Source organism: Notothenia coriiceps, unplaced genomic scaffold (genome assembly GCF_000735185.1).
Source record: "Notothenia coriiceps isolate Sejong01 unplaced genomic scaffold, NC01 NC01_scaffold00037244, whole genome shotgun sequence".
Taxonomy (NCBI): domain Eukaryota; kingdom Metazoa; phylum Chordata; class Actinopteri; order Perciformes; family Nototheniidae; genus Notothenia; species Notothenia coriiceps.
The window spans coordinates 2,289,180-2,311,604 of record NW_011369945.1 but is presented as its reverse complement, the minus strand read 5'-3'; the positions used below and the strand labels follow the sequence as shown (position 1 = coordinate 2,311,604).

At 38.8% G+C, this 22,425-nt stretch overlaps 1 protein-coding gene and 1 long non-coding RNA gene across 2 annotated transcripts in view; one reads left to right on the top strand and one right to left on the bottom strand.

Moving 5' to 3' along the window:
• Positions 1–17,708: 17,708 nt before the first annotated feature.
• Positions 17,709–22,425, bottom strand: part of LOC104964442 (uncharacterized) — an 8,327-nt gene continuing 3,610 nt past the window's right edge. The window contains exons 2-3 of the long non-coding RNA XR_800417.1: positions 19,229–19,234; positions 17,709–18,143 (exon numbers count right to left, since the gene is read on the bottom strand). This is a non-coding gene — a long non-coding RNA (uncharacterized lncRNA). The remainder of the gene's footprint in view (positions 18,144–19,228; positions 19,235–22,425) is intronic.
• baalcb (BAALC binder of MAP3K1 and KLF4 b) overlaps positions 21,622–22,425 on the top strand; it is a 17,482-nt gene continuing 16,678 nt past the window's right edge. Inside the window, exon 1 of the mRNA XM_010793225.1 lies at positions 21,622–21,680. The gene's annotated coding sequence lies outside the window, so the exon portion shown is untranslated. The remainder of the gene's footprint in view (positions 21,681–22,425) is intronic.

Below are 22,425 nucleotides of genomic sequence, written 5' to 3'. Positions count from 1 at the left end.
TTTTTTAAGACACGTAACTGTAACTGTATTCTGATTACTTTCAGAGCATGTAGGCAGTATTCAGTGACTGATTACATTTACAAAGTAACCCTCCCAACCCTGCCTAGAAGTGATCCTTCGTTAGTGTGAAGAGTCTGCTATAAGCTTTATGCCCCCCCCAGAAATCGCTGGCCCGCGATAGTGTCTATTGGATACATTTTGGCCCTTGGACAAATGTAGTTGGTGATCCCTGCAACAAGTGATTCCTTATACTATACAGATATCGTATATACTTTACATTTAGCTACGTATAACTCTAGTTTAGTTTGAAATGCCATGTGTAAAACAGTACCAGAATTCCTCACTGGAATCTCAGCATCATTAATTCAATGAAAACGCTCATTTTCCATGAACAGCTGTCTTTAATTTGTGGGGTCAAGAGGATTTTGCGGGGCATGTATTCTGTCTTGATGCAGACATGTTTAAATGGTCCCTTGTGGACTTTATACGATGTCCTCGTTTTATCACCATTAATAGACTGATAAGTGGTTTGATTGATTCTTCAACAGAGAATAGCTGGTGCAACAGCAGCTTCTACAGCATTATAGACTGAACATGTTTAATTGTGTGTACAACTTTACCGAACATTTACTTCCACTTTTGTGTTTTCTAGTTGAATTTTCATTTTTTATTTTTATAAAACATGTCAGAGTTGAGAATAATATGTAGCTTTTATTTCATTGTCCTTTGCTTCTGGGGCTTGAAAAATCTTCATCATCACTCCTTATCCATTCAAAATGTTTTACAGAAAATATGTTTGAATATTAATTGTTGCGGCTCTCTACAGCCCTGTGGAAATGCTCCATAAATTAAAATGACTGAATGAGTGAGAGGCTAAAGATTTTCACTTCACTGGTTAACTATCACACAATTACAAGGCTCTATAAAAAACAGGGTTCATCTACCTGTGACATGATTGCTCTTATAAAGTTGCCATGTGATCCTGAAATACGGCCCATTTACGTGCAGATGTTAGAAGAGCCAACACTCTGTGCGGTTCAATTAACCTACGCATGGAGGGGAATGTGCCAGGGGAGACGTGCAAAGGGCACATCGAGCTGGAGTTCAATTAACCAGACATGGCTGCATGGGAGAGGTGCTGTTGCCTTGGTCTCCATTTAATCCATTACATCAACAGTGATTTATATTTATCTTCAAAAAGATAATTAGGTATTGTGCAAATGTCAACATTAGGCTTCCAGTGTTGCAGAATTCACAGAGCACAGCAGCTATGAGTTTAGTCCAAAATATGCAAAGTACAGTGCTTTTCAGCCAAGAACACTGATATTAATGTTGAAGATGAATACAAACAAGTTATTTATAGATGTGTACTGTATTCTTGAAGCATTTCAACTGAAATAATCGGTTTTATAATAATAATAATAATAATAATAATGCATTACATTTTTTATTAGAGCGCTTTTACAGGTGCTCAAAGCGCTTTACAATTACACATTACACATATTAGACATGTAAAGAGTCATTACTGTGGACATTACCCACAGGAGCAAATGTGGGTAAACTGTCTTGTCCAAGGACACAACGGCCTGACGAAGTGGCGGCCGAGGCGGGTTTCGAACTGGAGTTCACCAACGCCCCTTGTATGATAATGGTGTTGGATTTAAGGTCATTTATATGCATGATATTGACTGTAAATTAAGTTGATATAGCAATTTGGCCAAATTTGATGGTTTTATGATATACAGAATATTTCTTTATTATGTCCAAAGTAATGACATTTGAATAATTTATTATATATAAAATAATATACAACTAATAATATTTATTTCATTGGCAAAAGCGGCTATGTGAATATTTTCCACTTTTTTTGATCAAGCTGGTCTGGTTTTTTTTTTTCTCATCTCATTGCTATAAAAGGTCTCTTGCAGAGGGTAATTTGTGCTCTATGGTTATCTTGCTCTATATCAATTCTTTGAAGTTTCCCATACTAATCGCAGCCATTTTGAAGGATGTTATTTGACCCTTTTGCCCCTCAGTCTGAAAAATAATATTGTGGCTTACCACTCTCCATTTATTTCAGATCAGCTGTTAAGATAAGGGAACACAGCCATGTGACAGTCTAATCCCAAATCGTCTCTGTAAGAAATGTTCGCGGAGAGCTTCAGCAGCTCCACATCTGACAGTGCTGTATAATGTTCCCCTTCAGTGTTCCCTGGAGCGACAAAATGTAACAGGTATGTCTAGATTCAAGTCACTGATAGGAGGATGAGACATGACTTGTAGCGGGAAATCATCACTCAGAACTTCTCCTTCGGTCGTGCTTGATTTATGCAGTACACCTTGACTATTCTAAAAGCGACAGATGTGAGGGAGAGAGGAGCTCTTTACTACAAGCCTTAAACAATGGGGTTTTGTTTTCTAACTAGTATTTTTGAAAAAATAATTCATTTGAATTCTTATCATTGACTTCATCTGTAATTTAGTCTGAAAAATAATACCATTTCAGGTTAGAGGTCATTTTGGATGTGCAACGTGAGTCACATTTGATTCTATTCTATTTCTCTCTCTGACTTTGGTGGTTACCAATCTATTTAAACAAATCATATTTTTAACCCAAAAACAACAACAACAACCAGATAGCAAAATGAAAATGTAAGCATAGATGTAAATAACCCAAGTTGCGTTCTGTGAGACTGAAGGGGATGTTGCATTGTTTTCGTTGCAGTTTTATATATGTCTTAAATGTAATTTAGGTTAACTTCCTGTTTTATTTAGATGCTTTTATTTTTGAAGGCGAGTTTACGCTGTTTACAGGAAGTTGTTGTTGCTATAGAAACAAAGTAACGGAGAAAAGTAATATCTTCTACATATAAAGACGGAGAAAGAAAATAATAAAGTGTGGTTAAGTGTTAGCACCCCCCGAAGAGGCACAAACTCTTACGTTGACGCTGGAGTTTCAATCAATTCTAAATCATCAGTAAAGTCTACGACCATATTTCGGAGGGATATGCTACAATAGATAAGAGAGTGACTTTGATATAATGTTGATTTTTGCCAAATCTATGCTGTACCGCATTTGTACAACTCACTTTAAACATATGTATGCTGTTTTTGAACCCACAGAGTAAAAACACCTGCATCACAGTAATACAAGAGCCAACCAAATTTCTGTCTGCTTAAAATGTGGAATCTCTTTGGTTGAGTAGAGAATTACTTTTTGCCTAACTAGCCTAATAACAGTGTCTGTGCACTATTGAGCAATCAGTGTGAGGCAATCAGGAGGAAAATCAGGGTCATCATGTCTCGCCCTGAAACTGAAATTATAAACCATCTGTGTGCAAAGATCAGGTTTAACCATGGTAGCTCATAATAACACCTTTTTGTCTGGATTTATGTCTGGATATGTTTTGATGAAATCTCACACAGTGTGGAAATGTCCATAGTGGAAATGCATACCATCACAACTTCTGTGGGAAATGAGCATTGTACAGTATCATCTGTACTGAATTGCTGAGAGTTGTTTCCGGTCCTGTAAATATTTCTGATAACTTGAATAATCAATCCACCTTTTTGAGGCATCGTATAGCTTAATTATGAAGATAAGTAATAATTATGCTAGAGAGACCAAATATAGTTCACTGTATACTTGTGATAAATAATTCATAGCATTCCTATCAAACGATAATCAAAAACATAATTTAAAGCTGAATGAATCAAAATGCGCCTCCCAACAGGGGCTTCATACCTCAAACTGAGGTAGAGATCATTATGGGAACACTCAAAGACTGCAACCTGAATCAAATCAAACATTTAACTGACATTAATATCTAAGCTGGAGGGTTTTTAAAATCAGAATCCTGACGTGTTTTTCTTATCTTACCGAATGCTAAAATTACTTCTAAGTTCGATAGCTGCCATGTAATGTGAGCTAAATTAAAGAGAGTTGGTTAGTGGGGTTTTCAAATGTTAGATGATGTGAGGAGAGGAGATGTCCAACAATGTCTTTCAGTCTTCATCTATAAACTTGAAGGTCCAGCAGATGTTAAGGTTAAAGATTCCACTTCTGTCAGTAGATCCTGTAGTCGTCTTATCCTTAAAAAGTAATCTATGTCCCAGAATGGTTGAATAATAACCTTTTATCAAATTTAGATTTAAATCTCAAAGCGTCAGACAGACGAAGACATTAGAGTCCTGCGGGAGACTGACAAAGACATTAGAGTCCTGCGGGAGTCACGAGGGAGGCAAAGAGGAGGCAAATCCTACTTTGATTGAGCGAAGTATCTCTAGTATTTTATTTTATTCGGTTTTTTAGCCCCTCATGCTATAATCATGTGTATTTTCTCCATTCCTGTTTATGTGTCCTCTCGCAATTATCACTGGCCCCGTGTATCTCCCAATCGATATAACCGGCCTGCTCTCGTCTGTCCCANTGTGTTTGAGTTCTTGATAAGCCATTAAAACAGTAAAATAAGTGTCTCCTGTTCACCAAAACATACCCATCTGTTATGGAAAAAGAAAGTATTCCAAAACTTTTGGAATACTTTCTTTTTCCATAACAGATGGGTATGTTTTGGTGAACAGGAGACACTTATTTTACTGTTTTAATGGCTTATCAAGAACTCAAACACAACATCTTGGTGTCACTGTGGACAGCTCCCTCTCATTTGCACCCCACATAAAAAACATCACCCGGACTGCATTCTTTACTGTCTTAAAACCTTTTGTTAAGTATTATTATTTGATGACGCCCTTAGTCTGTGTACTACGGTAGCAGTCGCACTGTTATTCTGTTCTTGTATGAAGGTACGTCCTAATGTGACGTCACTACGTTGACTGTTGTCAGTCTGTGAATAAACTTACCGGAGACATGCTGAAGAGAATACCGAGTCTGATTTACTTATTGTTCATACGCGATTCATGTGCACCCAAGCTTAACACCTTTCCTTGAAATATGTTGTGAATTGTAAGGTGTCCTTGGGTGCTTTGAAAGGCGCCCCTAAATAGAGTGAATTATCATTATTATTATTAATATTATCTGAAACGATTTAATAACTTTTTCCAGTCACTTGCTCCATGCATTCAGCAGCAGCAGGCCATTTATTTGATCCCGTTATGAAATGTCATCATTTCGACAATAAATAAATGCTACATAAACGTTATCTTGCACATTTTATCTAACCATCTCCGTTTCTAACTTTCAATATATTTTAAAAGAGGTCTCTCTCTCATCTGCGTGCGGGGGCGGGGCCTCACAGACACGCTGCATCTCTCTCTCGCTCACAGACATGCTGCAGCGCTGTGCAGTGTGCACACAGTTCTGCCGGTAATGAATATTACATTTTATGAGGAAACTTTTCCACCAATAATTCCAATAAGTATTCCAAAATATATTCACTTCAGGTTTACGACAGTGACTGTAATCAGAATTCTTGTTTTTCAAATGTAACGCCAGCTGAATACAGTTAGCCGACTTGATTTTTGTATTCTGATTACGTAACGCCGTTACATGTATTCCGTTACAACCCAACCCTGCTTCTAGGCTACTGTCCCGCAGCTCCTGCCTCTCTGTTGGACTCTGTCGCAGCGGGACAACTGCTGTGGTGCGGAGCGCATTAACCAGACTCTTCACAACGAAGGATCACTTCTTCTTCAAGGCAGGGAAGGTTTCGCAGTACGCAGTCTACTGACCCGCAGCTGCTGCCTCTCTGTTGGACTCCGGTTCTGCACCTTACTCACAAGACGTTGTAAAAAAAAAATGGGTGGGGGCCGAACGCAGTAACCACTCCGCCAACGCCACAGTAACCCCCGTCGTGCGGGCCGGATGAGAATGTCTGGCGGGCCGGATGTGGCCCGCGGGCCGCCAGTTGGTGTTCACTAATGTATTGTATTGATTGTGCTGCTGTGGAAAAGGTTTTTTTCTGGAGATTATGAATTATGGGTATAGTATATGCACTGTATATAAGCAGTATGTATAAATGGCATACCATAGGCAAATATTTAATTACCTTACCCATAAGCAATCATTCATAAAATGCCCAATGGTTAAAATATTGTTGCTGCAAAGTGATCAAAGAGAAGAGAAGGGTGATGCAAAAAAAAATGATGTAATGAGACACATTTTTAAAGCAATTACAGTAAATAGATGGCAGCAGGGTGATTAGAGGCTGAGTATTGGTCCTTTTGACACATCAAAGCACAACGAGATAGAAGTTAAAGAAATCGCCTTTAGCTAATAGTGTTCTTAATACATGAAGAAACCGCTGGCCATCATAGTGTTCATTGTCTGTTTATCAGAATCCATTATGAAGTCTGTTTGATACTTTTTGAGGTTTCATTTATCAAGTTTTAGCTTTTCTAAGTGGAAAAGTTTGTTTTCTACCCTTAATTGACGTCTCTCATCAAGTTTTCAATGCTCCGTCATGTGTGTCTGTCCTCCATCTCAACTGCCACTTGAAGGTCACTTTTCATTTCTGGCTTTAATAGCAGGCTTTTCAAGCTTTAAGTAAAACTTAATTATATTAATGATATTGGCACCTTATGTCTTATTGGAATCTGAATCTGAATTTTTGTCATGTCCTCAGATTTATTGCTTTGTCCCTAGAAGCTGCAATTTTAAGCATTTTCTCTTTCAGAAGCCTCCAGGAGCTATTTTGAGAGACACCTGTCTGAAATGACTCTGCATTTAGTTGAAGTAGTGCCATCAGAAAGGTAACAAATGTGCCGACACATCTTGGCACAGCGGAGAACGGAGCTTGTGTCTGCCGCACCTTTGTTCATTACTGAAAATGGTCACTCTTGGCTTGTCCACACCATGCCGCCAGCCAGACGAGCAGGATTTATTTATGCACAGTCAAGTGCATTCATTCCAGGTTTAATGACTAAGTCGGGCCTTTCTTCCTGCCCAGTGCTTTAGGTATCCATTACAAAGAGCCTACTGTAGTCTAAAGATGGTGGGAATATCTTGTGGATAACATATAAAGCTCTTGTCAGGTGTAATGACCAGGACATTAGCACAGTGAGCCACACATCTCGCTTTATGTTGCGAAAGTCAAGCAGTAAAGGTCAGTAAAGGCACTAAAAGGAAAATGTCATTGTGCTCATCCCTCATATTTTGATAATAGGTATAAGAAAAAATCTGGATGAATTTGAGATTATAAACTCAAATTAATAAACATACGGCACGTTTATAAACATACGGCAATAGTTTCAACAAAAACCAAAAATAAAGGGCCAAGCACGGTGTCACAGGTCAATATCACACTTTACCCAGAGCACCTATCTATCTAGACAACCAGTAGAGACTCTAGGAATTTACCGCTACCAGAATAGTTTGTTTAACCATGACCATGATCTTTCCTCCTCTTCTTGTCCACGTTTTGAAGATTCCTTGTGAAAGACACTGAACCCCAGGTTGCTCCCAATAGGGATGTAGGCCACTTAACTCAGTGAATATATATGTGCATGGATATATGAGAGGCCAATTGTAAGGCACTCGTTAAAGGCAGAAAAAACGCTTTAAGTGCACACCATTTACCATTTGCTACAAGGCTACTACAATACTTAATCTAACATTACAGGCCTGTGTCCTGGCCCTACAGCACTCCTGCTGAGGGCAAAGTGAACTGGTCACTGTTACGTTGAGATTTGACTTTCTTCCTCCCTGCTCGCAGGAGATGGAATAACCCTTCTAAATGCTTTCAGTTATTCCCTGCTAAAGCATGAAAATCCATCTTTTCAGCGTGCCCTTCACCTCCTTCTGAACCATTCATTTCCTTCTCACTCATGCATGAACCGACACCTTACAAGTCTCACAAGTTTGCAGAGTTTTACAGAGACCAAATGTCAATAATCAAAAGGCTGGGCTTCAGAAGAACAAAATCCCTGAGTTTGAGAGCCACGTACAGAATATAAATTCAGTTCTACAATATGGTTTAACATGATTTTTTGCAACATTTGTATGGATACATTTGTAAATACGCAAACCATAGGGCTGTCAGAGACTTCAGAAATAGATGCAGCAAGTTCCTTTTTATGTCTCACAATTGATCAAGGTAAAATGAAATCATTTTTTTTAAACTGAAAAAGGGCCTTTGAATGGGAAGATGAAGTACTTGTCAAAAGAAAAATGTTTCAAATGAATGGTATGACTCAAACCCCTACAATTACAAAATGGGCATACCACAAAGCTCCAATTTGGGGCCACTGCTCTTTTGCTTACACATTAACGAGTTACTGTAACAGAGAGCTGTAAAAAGGTCTCTTCCAAATGTATGCTGATCATACAATTGTGTATTTATCAAAATATATCCCACAGCAGTCTGCAGAGTAGTACCATAGACACTGTCTATCAATGGCTTTAAAAATACCTTCCTTAAAACAAAAAGTTAAAAACTGTGATCGGTTATCGGTGTGCTTTCTTTAATAATGCGAAGAATATGCGATGTCTTAACAACTAGAAATCGTCTAAACCTAATGTAAAAATAATGTTATCTATCCACCTCAATAATTACCTTTAGTCTTGCAACATATTCATGATTCATTTTGAGACTAATTTGTGTAGTTTCGCTTCTCTGTGGTTCAATTTAGGTCACTCTCTCAACATTGTGTGTGACTGCAAAAGTAGTCTTTTGGTCTGAAAGCTGCTGTTCCCAAAGAGATTTGTCTGTTTAACCATGCAAACATGCAAGCCTACAGAGAGCCAGTGTATCACGAACACAATATGTCCTCTGGCCTGTTGTGTTTGGGAAATGATAACCACAAGATGTTTGAATGAGAAGAGAAAACAAATGTTTTGCTGTAACAATGAGCAAAAGTTTTGTTCTTTTACATTTGGCAGAGCTTTTTCATTGAGGTGAACGAAGGAATAAAGTTGCCATTTTAACTTAAAGGGGACCTATCATGCAAAATGAACTTGTGTACGTCTTTTATATATGTGTCTCCGGTGTGTCAGGGAACTCACCAAGTGTCAGAAAACACTACCCTCTCTCTTTTCCTCCATACCCAAATCTATAAAAACGGGGCTGCAACGGATCTGATACAGACTGATACAGATTTGAAATATCTCTGACGTCAGAAATGAGGAGCTCCGCCTATATGGGCAACTCTCCACCTGTCAGGAGGAGACAGCCACGGCCATCGCCGTTCGAAAGCGATGGAGACGCTGTAGTACATATGCCAGGCCTGTAAGTGGCGCTGTAGTCTGCTACAAAAGCAGCGAAGAAGAATNAGTGGACTACCGGAGAGATATACAGCAGGAGAACACGCCGTCCACCGCGGAGAATAAACAGAAGGGCAACCATGGCAACCATGCTCGGGGTCTTCTTCGCTGTTTATGGTGTATTTTGTGGCAGAAGTAGTACAGCGCCACTTACAGGCCCGGCATATGTACTACAGCGTCTCCAGCGGGTCGAGCGGTCTTGTGTGGACGGACACGTTTATTGAGCCGATTCCGTGTGGACGGAAGACTTTTTTGATATCGACATTGGTTCGTTTTCGGCTCCGTTTCGTCTCCGTGTGGACGGGGCCTAAAAACTCCATCATGACTTTATATTTGTTATTTCCTGTGTGTGGTGAATATTTTTAAATGAGTGGCTGCGTGCAGTGCCATTTAATAATAATAACAATGATAATATGGGAGAATAATTTAAATGCATTGACCTGTTGCAGCAATTTTTTTTAGGTTTCAGTTTTAAGACAGGTTGGGTTTCCTCCAATACAAGGAAGTAAAACCAGAAGCTGACGTGTTCATTAAAACAGCAAAAAGTCAGGTCGATAATTACCAGAGATGCATGACGCAGTCTCCATTTGTCGACCTCTTCTCTGAGGGCAGACGGTGACGAGGAAGAGGGAGAAGCAATGCAGCATGGGATGAGAAAGATGGATGATCTGTCAAGGCTGAGGATGTGATTAGTGTGAGCGTGGAACACATGGGGGAGGAACAGTGAGGACGACCTTCAGACCTCACCCCAAACTCAGCTGTCAATCACACTGCTCAAACCATGGAAACGCTTCGGCGAGGGGTCATCAGGTGCCTCAGGCTGATCGGCCCATGTAGGGAAACCTGTGTGCCACATTCAGGACATGAATTAAATATATCATCATTCAACAGAATACAAATATAGAAAAATGGACCTTAAATGTAAATATTTACTGCTTTTCTTTTTATATGTGAACTGTATTTCTTTAGGTTTTTGACCATGGCTCAGATAAAAAATGAAGACATTAAATTAAGTTACGTAAGGAATGTACATTTTTCACTTTTTTCTGAAATTTTATGGAAAAAATGATTAACCAAGAAGATATTGTCAGATTTGGTTATGATAACATTATGGCTAGTTCCAACCCCAACACATTGAAATCAACTTTTTCTGGTAGAGCAATTTGTAAATCAATAGGACAAATAAAAAACATAATTTTTAAGTTTTTCTCTATTGCAAAATATAAGTGAGTTTCAAGTTTCAAGGCTTTTATTTTCATTTGTACATATCTACAGTGTATATATGACAAAGAACATTTTAGGTCACAGGCCCCTCCAACAATGCAACACAATAAAACAAGTGAATACAAACTAAAATAGAATAGTAGGAGGAGATGGTGAGATAGGCTTCTTTAGGTTAACCACTCAAATGCTGAACAGCTGTAAGTTGAAAATGATCTCAAGCCTATTTAATACCAAGCTCTATAGTAAGAGGGGAGCTTTGAAAGCAGATAGAAGTGCTTCAATAGAGAGCTGTACGTTTGACTGTATTACAGTATAGTAAGAGCTGCTAACTTCTGATGAGTTTCTCTTCTGTTGGAGCACAATCATACTTCTCTCTGCTTTATCAGTATGCAACAGATGCATGAATTTACACAGGGACAACTCTGACCTTGTGTTTTCTTCTGAAGCCTGGGATTAGAACCATTTTCAGATTTTGTTGTATATCACTCATCGGGACAACACCGTCCTTGTATTTAATCATTCTGCTCTTGAAAATGTCCCTTTACATGAGCAACATAAACTACTGTATAGTCTACAAGAGAGATTTCAACTGGCAGGCTATTTCATCTCCTCCACATTTTGTTAACAGCTCTTGCAACTTACTTTTTTTCATGACCACTTGGGGGCAACAGTGTCTCATGTTGTTAAAGATGATTTAATAGAAATAGAAATGAATAGAAGTAGTCCAATAAGATAAGATACATCAGCCCACTTTACAGTAAGTCCTGCCAAAACTTCTGTCATTAATAAAGATGGTGGAAACAGAGAAAATATTTAAATCACATTTATTTATATTTGATATCATCTGTTTAAAGTTCTGTATCATATAACACATTACAGTAATGTATGCACGATTCATTCAATAGGTAGCATTGATCGAGCAACAGTAAGAGGGTGTTAACACAGAAACATAAGAGTTCAGTTGAAGGGGTTTAAACTTTTGCAGAACTCTTGCAAGCTAAGAAATACATTTCCTGAGGTCTGAAAATACTGAAACTAAAATGTGTTGAAAAGTTCTGAACTGTAGGAACACATTGCTCTTTGTGGTGATTGGTTGCATTTTATAACATTTTCCCATTTCAGTTCCTGGTTTGGGTTTCCCGTGTTGGCTGTGTGAGTGGTTTTGGAAACAATAAGCCTTTACAAATAACATACTGTGGTCATGGCACTGAATCTACAATCGTTTGTTTTGCTTTGTTGCTTTTTTGGTCCAATACTCTGAGATGATATCCATTTTCAAAGGTTTTACTTAAAGTACAGGGATTTGAGTTTTTTTAAAATGTGGTAAAGTACTGTGTTATGATTGAAACTAGCTGAGTCGGCACACGGGACATTATGGTTTTGCAGAAAACACAGTCAATGGCTAAAACATGTGTAACTTTTTAAAACTGGGTCGATAGGCTAACAAAAGGACACAGAACTGAAATAAAACACACATTTATAAACCATTCATCTTCCAAATAGAGGCAGGAGCTAATTGGCGTTTCTTCAACTCCTTATTGAACCACAGCAATTTTCACTGAGAATAACATCAATCTAATAATAGAGCTCATCAGAGCAACAGACTCCCAACAAGTGAGTCATTAACAGCCTGTGGATATAAACAATTCAATTATTCCCGTTTCAATTAATGCTTTACCTGATCCAACCCCTCTGTCCCAGTTCCTAGGAACATTACTGTCATTTTGACAGCTTGAATGTCACTTCATGAGAAGTTTTTTTTACAATTTGACACTGAAAGGAATATGGTTACCATGTTTCATATATTCACTTAAATATGATTGTGTCTGGTATTCAGTCCTCTTTCGCCTCTATTATTTATTCTCTATCTTTTAGAAGCTTCATGTTTTTCTCATGCTGTTGATCTTCATGGCCTCTGCCGTGAAATGATGCTGCTTTGTCAAAATCCTCCAGAGACACTGACAAGTAATTTTTGTTAATACATTTCAAATTGCAGTCACAGTGAACAGTGTTAATCCTGCTGTTATAAAAACATTATACAAGTCCCAAACAGAAGCAGGACCACAGGAAATGCTTTAAGATACAACAGAAATGGTGTTGAAGATTTACATTGAACCGTACTGCAAGCTGGTGGCGCCATTGCCAGAAAAGATATGAAGGGCTTCCTTTACTTTTAAATGCTTACTTTTCATAATAAAAATAATCTATTGGAACCTTAAGCATTAAACCTCTTCTTAAAAAAGTATTGCATACTATTTTTGGAAAATAAAGCTTTCCCTTAGCTTGAAACTAAAGCAAATCACTCTTCCTTACAGCACAAATACTAAAACAGAGACTACTTTTTCAAGCATCAGAGCATAAAGTGAGAAGAGTGATAGGATGTGGGGAAGTGAAAAGAAGATAAAGAAAAGAAAGAAAGGGTGGCATGAGGTAATTTAGCAAACTTATTAAATAACTTAATTTAGCAAACTTATTAAATAACATCCGGATCTCTTGCAATGAGCCAACTTGGCCTCAGTCTCAGCCACCTCATATCTATAAACTATCACCTGACGATAGATTCTTGGCATTTACTAATGCAAATTGAGGAATATGCACACTGTACTTTGTGCTGAGATAGAGCAGCTGTTCTGAATCCTTCTTTCAACAGTTCTCTCTTATCTGCATGGCCTGTGTGAAGAGTGAAGTAGATGAGAATTGAAAACACTGCTAGTGATTACAAAAGATTTGGATGTGAGTTAAAGTTCACTTGTCTCGTCGGAGATTATAACTTTTTTAAAGTTGTAGGTAGTGAGGGAAATTGGTTCTTGTTAATATTCAAACCCTGTTGCTGGAGATTGTCTTCCTCAGTCAGCTCTATTGATTAAACTTGAATCAGGCAGCGGCCGCGTTAGATCTTTTTGTCGGGGGTTGCTGAGGTGGAGCACTCAAACAGGGACGGAGATGCAGAGTTACGATGCTCAAGGGTGTAACTTTGGTTTGAGAAGTGGAGGGGACACAAAACAGGGGGTCCTCTGCAATGAAACATTGTTCTCGATTTAATTCCATTTCCTGCCTTTCTACAAATATATATTAGGGACTATGATGTTAACTAATCCAAGAATAACGTGTAGTGTACAGTATATAATGAGTGTGCAAACTTATCTATCCATGAACCTGTTTTATTTGTGATGACCTCACATCCTATAGGGGGGTCCGGGGGCATGCACCCCCGGTAAGATATTTTTCTTTAAATTGAAGTTAAAGGCATCAATCTGGTGCACAAATTAAGAGATTTATGGATACAGCTCTCAATACTCATATGAAACAGAACTGTATATATTTCAATACTCCAAAAGCCATTAGAATATGCTCACAACCAATAAGAAATCATCGATATACTCCTATCTATATCTTTATCTTACCTAGTCTGCATTCTTTCTTTTTATTTATGCGTATTTTACTAATCACTCCCCTTTCAAACTGTGTTTTAATTTTTTACTGACATTGGAATTATTTTTTAACTTATTTTTAACAACTATATTAAATAGATGGAAATATTTGTTTAGACCAAACCGTTTGAGACCCACTGAGATAACTTAGACTAAAGTTTATAATATAATCACTCAGCGAGTCCTTTACCTCCCTGAGCTGACGTTATCTCAGTCCGAAAGGAGAGGACTCTCCCTCTCCTTATTGTTGAAACAGCTTCTAATCTCCGTTAGCTCCGAGCTAGCACCAGATGCTAACAGCAACCCCCGTAACTCTCTCTGTCTCTCTCTCTGTCTCTCTCTCACACACAAAATGCGCTCCCGCCACACACACACACACAGATGTAAAAAAGAAGAAGAAAAAAACACATTTGAAAAGTGGGGGGGACACAAACGGGACATGTCCCCCCTGTCCCCAGTGGAAATTATGCCCATGACAATGCTGAACCTGTTGGCTGGAAGCTGGCTGCCACGGAAGATCCCTTTAGATCACTTACCTAAGAAATAGTAATCATTTTAATTACCTACTGAACATCTATATTCAAAATCCAGTTATCAACAGCAAAAGTGCTGCAGAAAAATTGCCCTTTAAAACTGCTAAATGACTTCAAATGACACACTGTTAATGATGCAACACCGTGTAAGCAGCATTTTACTGCTGTAACTGGACGAGGTGGAATTCTTTTTAACTACTTTATATAAAATGTGTTAACTGAGTTCGGTGGTTTCTAACATAGAGGTCAGGCGTTCTCCAAAGAACCACTAACAACACTTGGAGGGCCTAAGATCATTCATTTGTCATTTTTATTGGTGGCTTTTTGTGAAATAATAAAGGATTTGACAATTGTTAGACGTCCGAAAGGTGACAAAAAGCCCAACAATACAATCCTTTTCTAACTGGACCAGCAACCAACAGCTCTATTGCGGCCCCACACGTCATATCATAGAGATATAAAGGTACAAACATACAAACGTATTTGTATTCACACACACAACCTTACAAACAATGCTTGCATGCTAAACACCCACCTCCCATGGCGAGATTCATAGATGCCAAAGGCTCCTCAGAATCCTAGCGGACTGGTCTGAGCTAAAAGTCAAGTATTTAAAATGGTCAAAGTATAAAGAGGGATACAATGGAAAATAAACTTTTTTATAATTTAAGACTTTCTGATTTGTGTATGGTTTTAGGAATGTACATAGTAAATATATGTGGTGATAGAAAGTACACATATAAACTTTTGTAATATAACCGCATCACTTTTAGATTTTCCATACCTAATCTACATAAATATGCGATAGAAGATGCAATCGACAAACACCATGTCATCATATTGGCAAAGAATGACTAACAGTTAATTACATATTTATAAAACAGGGCAGAAAAACTGCAGGCGGATTAAAAAAACTTTAGAAGGAAGTTTAAAGCATGCTAATTTCTCCAGAGTGTAATACATTCCTTTAATAATACATTCCCTCCTTCAAGGTCAGCAGATAGTGTCTGATGTCAGAGACATGTTCCTGTTGTGCTTTAATGAGGCTGCTTTAGATGACTATGAAGATAATTCACTCTAACAACTCAGAATACTGACTCTAATAGGTATGAATTATGTCCAAGGCTTGTTGAACTTGTTTTGTTATTAATGTCAGCATAGCAAAAGTAGCCTTTCCAGCACCCTGACACCACATCTACTCATTATTCATGTCATATTGTCCCTAAAAAGGCCCTTATTTTTCACTTCAAAGGTGGAGAAAATGTCACACTGTATTTTACCATACACATTGAAGCAAAGCAATTTCAGCGTGTTGAAATACATGTGCTGTGAATGTGACTCTTGTCTCATTTAATAGTTTTAAACTCGAGGGATTTTCGACAGTCAGTATTGAACTTTGAACTCGGGGGAACTCTGAATGGATACACCCCCGCCCGGACATCTGTCTCTGCATCTGGTTTATAAAAGCTCAAATTCTAACTTTCTTGACATTCAAAACCTCCTTAAATGTATCAAAGAGTTTCAATTTGGTTCATCAATAGTTCTGCTTTCCTTTCAGAGAAAGTAGAATTAAAGCATAGAAATACTTAAATCAATTGGAACTCTGCCACATTTTACTTTCCTCAGACCTTTTCAAACCTCGCCCCACTGATTGTATTATCTTTAAACAGCCATGGAAAAAACAATTTAGTCATACAGCAGACAGAGGATGTTCACCTTAACTGCGTTATAGATGTCACAGTCAAAATGGCTTTGACTTTAAGGCAGGTTAGTGCAGAGGATTTAGTTCAAAAAGAAAGAGCAAAACAAATTTAAAAAAAGAGTAATTTTGCCTAATTTAATTTCAAAACTATTGAACAAGAAGACTAAAATAAGAAATAGGAAAGGACATATTCGAGCAGTGCTACATTTGTTTGTTCTTCTGGAGCCACTTTTGTGAAAGTGTAAAATGTATGGAATGTCCTTTTCCATATTAGCTACATAGCTAATTATAATATATGAATTATAATATCATATCATATATAACGTATAATACAAATATTTCTGTTGCACTAATTGCATGGGAAATTATTACAAATCTAACTTAAAGAAGGTAATCCACTTTAAATGTCCAAGTTTAATGTTCAGTGCTTCTTGCTAAAGTGGACCAAGATGATGAAATAAATAACCTTGCTTGAGTTATGTGTGCAAATAAATATTGTGCACATGTACTTAGAGGAAAGTCTTTAACTGAGAAACATGCTGCTTCAGTGAGAGGGAATAAATAAATGTAGGTGTCATGATAATGATTTATGAAGTTTATCCAGCTGTACCTAGACATAGATTATGGCTGCAGCTCATGACATATCACATTTCTCTGTGTCAGTGTTGTAATGTATAATACTACATAGCTGTGTTCAAGGGCCTGCCTTCCACTGTGGATCACACAGCTATCACATGATCATGATAGTTGAATATTCAGTATATTAATCAAGCTGCCATAGAGATATGTTATTCATACAGGGAGCAGGGATAGTTTATCTTTAATGAGCATGTTAAGGGTAAACATCCTAGAGAATCATGAAAGACACACTAATACCCCACTACTACAACTGCTGCTGTACATCACTGTGACCCAAGCATTAGTGTTAAACTACAAGATCCACACCAACTGCAACAGTCCCTATTTTTACGTTCACCATTTATCCTTAATTTGGCTTTAGGTACTGTGCATTCCCTATAATAATTATAACTTGAATTTATATAGCGCCTTTCATAACCTCAAGGTCGCTTTACAAAGATATGATTTACTGTCTCATGAAATATTTGCGGAAGCATGGCATTCAGCCCAAATGTGAGTTATCACCACGAGTCATATGATAATGTACCGTTTTACAAATTCAAAACACAACGTCTGTTAATTTAATATAATAATTCACAACATCCTAGAGGCTAGGAATATGTCTTCGCTTTTCTCTTCTGCCTGCACTGCCAACGTTTTGAAGAATAAACTGATAAACAGAATAATTTCTGAAAAGCTGTGCTCTTCTGCTCCTGGGCTGTGGCGTTTAAGACGTGCAGATTCACCTTGCTTTTATCACAGAGCAATACTGCAAAATACTTCTAATAAAGAGAAAAACCATGGCCACTGACAATAACGAAATGTAGAGTGCTCGACAATATTTATTTTAAAGTCCGTAGAAAATTATTTGCAACAGAAAGGAAAGGAAATTGATATCTAATCTTCAGCAAGATCCATCTTTTGTCACAATCTTATGAAGGACCCAAATGCAGCACTCGAGTATTGGTAATCTACTTTATTGGTAATAATACCAGAGCAGAGGGATACCGGATGATGTACAGGCAAACAAACCAGAGGACAGCGGGCAGAAGGTGAGTCAGGGCCGGGCAGAGGGTCAGGGAGCAGGCGAGGCGGTCAGCGTAGGTACAGGCAGGGTCAGACAGCAGGCAAGGCAGGATAGTCCAAGGACAGGCAGGATCAGGGATCAGGCAGAGCAGGCAGGTCGGGGACAGGCAGGGTCGGAACCGGGTAGGCAATCTGGTAACAAACGCGTGAAAGACTAGCATGAAGGCAAAGTACAATCTGGCAACGGGTGTGTGTCTGGTGAGGGTTTAAATACTGGCAGTAAAGCTAATGGGTGCAGTAGAGAAAGAGAGTGAGCAAAAACGTAGGTGTGGTTAACAGGTGAGACAGGTGAATGGAAAACTACTGGTGAATGATGGAGCAGACTGTGACATCTTTATCAAAAACTGAAACTTTGGCAAGGTTTTTAAAGGCCACCTATTGTACAAAATCAACTTTTCCATGTCTTTTATACATAAACATGTGTCCCCTCTGTGTAAAGACATTCTGAAAGTTTCAGAAAAAAAGATTCGCTCACTTTTTGTCCTGATCCATTTATATAAAAACCTGTCTGAAACTACATACTACTTTATGATGTCATAATTTTTTTTTGGGTTCCGTAATCATTAGCCAAAACCAACGAAGGTAACACACCCCCCCCCTTATCACCTGAATCTCCTCCTAAAGCACCATTGTGTTCTTTTTAACCAAATATATCGCAGAGGGGCGTGGGGAGGGGCTCCTTATTTTCATCTAAAGTATCAGACACAGAATCAGCTCTTTAGAAACAGGGCTGAAACAGAGGGGATTATGGGATGCTGCAATGATCTGTTTGGTATTTAGAGCCAAACAATTCAAAGACATGTTTGTATATATCTGAGAACTATAATATATTGATGTAAAATAGTATAATAGGGGACATTTAATGTGTTTAAAGTGTATTTCTCTTTCAAGCTAGCATTTAAAATGGACTTGGTACTTTGTGGATGCTTCGGGTCGGACATTTGCAGGAAAATGCGCGTGATTATGTTGCAAAATGGAGTTAGCTTTGGCTCAGTTGTCGCTTACAGTAAGAGTATTAAGCTGCAACAGGAGGACCTTGTAGCTTGGCATAAGCAAAACCGCCAGCGCACCCCCTAAAGCTGACTGCGTTTAGCATGTCAAGTACACTTTTGCTTGGACATGGCATGATTTTAAAAAAGGTGTTGTTTGGGTATCAGAAGATTAACCTGGCGTTTGAGAGGAGTATCTGATGTTGCTACAACCATATAAAAAATTATTAAATAAAAACTAAAAAGGGTGGACGGCCTCTGTAAAGGAATGTAGTTTATGCGGTGTCAATCTTGTAAACACTGTCTTACCCTTCACTGCAAGGACAGCTGGAACTCCAGCAGTGAAGTGTTGTCGATCTGAAGCAAGTGAATCACGAGCACATGAGGGGAGAGAGAAGTTGCAGACTATCAAGGCGACTCACTCGCACAAAGTACTGAATAAGTTTCCCAGGTTATGAACGATACACTTGCAATGAAGTGGCGCGGGGCGCCAGCAGGAGTGGTGATGAGGGCGGCTGGCTGGCTCAGTAACGCTGAGGATTATTCTGCAGTGGGATATTATCAGAAAGCAGAGAGCGGAAAAAGATATTCAACGTATTGAAGGTACGTACGATTTGTGAGCTGGAGCGATGGCTGAGTTAGAATGGCGTGGAATCGCATGTTAGAAAACAGGCAGCTGTACCCGTTTTTTTATTGTGAATTGTAGAATTGTAAATCAATTTACGAACTTTAGGCAGCAGCAAATGCAGCAAGACCGACACATTGAGTGAAAGTTAGTCATTGATCAAGGGAGATTTCTTACGGGAAGAACTGAGATGGTTGTAAAGCAGTAATCAGGCGATCATGTGGTTTGTGGGGGGGTTGGTGGTAGGAGGTGGTAAGGTGGAGATGAAGAAGTATTTGCGGGGCGGAGGGATGAGATAGTAGCAGAGGTCATGTAGGCGTCACAGTGTGGCTAGCGGATGTGTTTTGTGTTGCCGAAGGCTGGGATGGAACATATTGGATGCCACTCGGATGACAGTGGAGGATAAGCTTGAGCATAGAGCGTAGGTTGAGGGGGTTGATGAGAGTGCGTGGAGTAGCCGGTGCGTGCAGAGATGTTAAGGAAGTGTGGTGGGTGGTGCCACTCTAGCGCAGAGGGCGTTGGGGTCAGCAGCGTATGCTGGCGTGGTAGCGCGGAGTTGAGTGGAGCGGCTGGACACACGTTGTGTGGCAGAGGGCAACGTGGGATACTTAAAAGAAAAAGATGTGGTTGCTATGATGCGGGTAAGAAAATAGCACAGTATGCCGCGCCGCGACTCCCTAGCCACTCGTAAGTACCCAGTCGCTGCTTAAAAGTGTAGAGAGCACGTTTCGGNTCTCTATCGTATACGGTTCGTACACATGAGGCCGACACGGAAACACGGATTCGGGGCCCAAATCCGATACCCTTTGATTACGGCTCCCAAAGTGGGTAGCCTACCCACTTTGGGAGCCGTAATCAAAGGGTATCGGATTTGGGCCCCGAATCCGTGTTTCCGTGTCGGCCTCATGTGTACGAACCGTATACGATAGAGAACGTTAGCGGATTCAACTGATATCATCTCTGTGTGGACGGGGCCTAAATCTTGTCCGAATCAAAGAAGACAGATTTAAGTGCATGATGCCTCTCTAACCAGTTCTAACAGACTGCTGGGTCAAATATAACATCTGCTACGCTGAATAAACTAATATCTCACCCAGACTGCAAGGTCCCCGATCGACATTATATCCTCAAATTACCGTCCTCATGTCCTCGCAGTGTTCCCTCGCTTGTGCCAGGCTCACATTATAAAGTCTGATGTGCCGTTAAAGATATTACATCACTGGTTGAAGGAAAGTGCTCCATGGAGGCACATTTACAGTGAGAACATTGCGACTGCGTCATTGACTCATTTAGGCTTTTGTTGGGTATTTTCCGGCCCTGCTAAATGTTATTTTTGTAAATAATTATGTTGTGTGCATCGTCATCATTGCCAAAAAAAACAAAAACAGTTATAGACAGTACTGGCTTATTTTTGTTCTCAATTAATCTACTGATTATTTCTAGATAGATATATTACATTTTTATTCTATAAAGTGTCAGAAAACTGTGGGAAAATGTGAATTCCTGTTTCTAAAAGTCCAAGGTGATGTCTTTAAATGTCTTGTTCTTTCACTCTAAAACCCAATGATAGTCACATAAATCTAATATAAAATGGTGAAGAACAGGAAATGTCCTTATCTGGGAGGCAGAAAAGAGTCTCTTTTGCATTCAAAGTTACTAAAACGATTCATCAACTATAAAAATAGATTATTTCAGTTTTTCTTTATAAGTTGACAAATCGTTCCAGCTGTATTACGTTTAAAGCCTCGCTGTGTAGACTATAGACTCTTAAGTGTTATTTAATGTCCAAGTGTGTAGGTTCATCTGATCTCTAGCTGTCAGGCTTTTTTAACTGTAGTTTAATAGTTTAATGTCTTTAGATTGATGGTAAGGCTTTAAGTATGTGAGCTATTATCATCTGAGCACACATTTAACAGACCCTGATGTACACCAGGTTATATTCTCTCTTGAAATCTAGATGAAATAAGATTAGAAATGGTCATTTAAAAAAAAGAAATGATGTCATAATCAATTAATTAATCACGTTTGACCAACTTAATGTCAGCATGAGGCCGGTTATCATCATCAACTCCAGTTAGGATCATCATTAAAATTAAGAGTTGAGGCAGTGGTGGTTGGCATTGACCTGATGTGTGAAACTTGATTTTGTCAGCAGGTGTAAAGCGCTCAGTGGAGGAGAGACATGAATCAGCACAGGCTGCTGCCAGGATGACTGACAAAGTCACTCAATAACACGGCGGCGGCAGCAGCTGAAGGTTGGCAGTTATGTCACATCAGATAAATGTTGAATGTGAACAGCTATGGAGGAAGTTGACTATGTGTTTTCTGGTTTTGGGACAGACTGCAACTTCTTTGCCTCAAAAGTAAAACGATACAGTAAGTGCTAAAACATGCATTATTTGTATTGACCAACAGGGGGCGACTCCACTGGTTGCAATATGAAGTCAGATCGTGTAAATTATATTATTAATTACCAATGAAAACATTTTCCCTACAAGTTGTAAGTTCCTAAATTTCACTTCGTCTTTAATACAGTGTGACATTCAACCAAAAAGCTATGTTTCCATTTAGAGCAGGGATGGGAAAATGGCGGCCCCCAACTCCTCTTTTTAGGGCCCTCAGATTAATTTATAAACAACGTAATTAATAAAAAATATATATATATATATATTAGGGCCGGGACTTTAACGCGTTAATTAAGATTAATTAATTACACAAAAATTAACGCGTTAAAAAAATTAACGCATTTTAATCGCACTTATTTTTGCACCGCGGAACGTTTCTCACNTTGTAGTACTGATACCGTCCACTAGACTCCTAGTTACGTCGCGAGCTGCGTACATGATTTCAAATACCGCGAAATAATCTGTGACGCATTTGTGTGTATTGTGTTTGTTTCACGGGGAAACCCTCACAAAAAACACCGGCTGTTGTTATGCCTGCTGTGACGTTAAGTTGCCTCTTGTAATTATGACTTTACAAGCTTAAAAGTGGTATTTA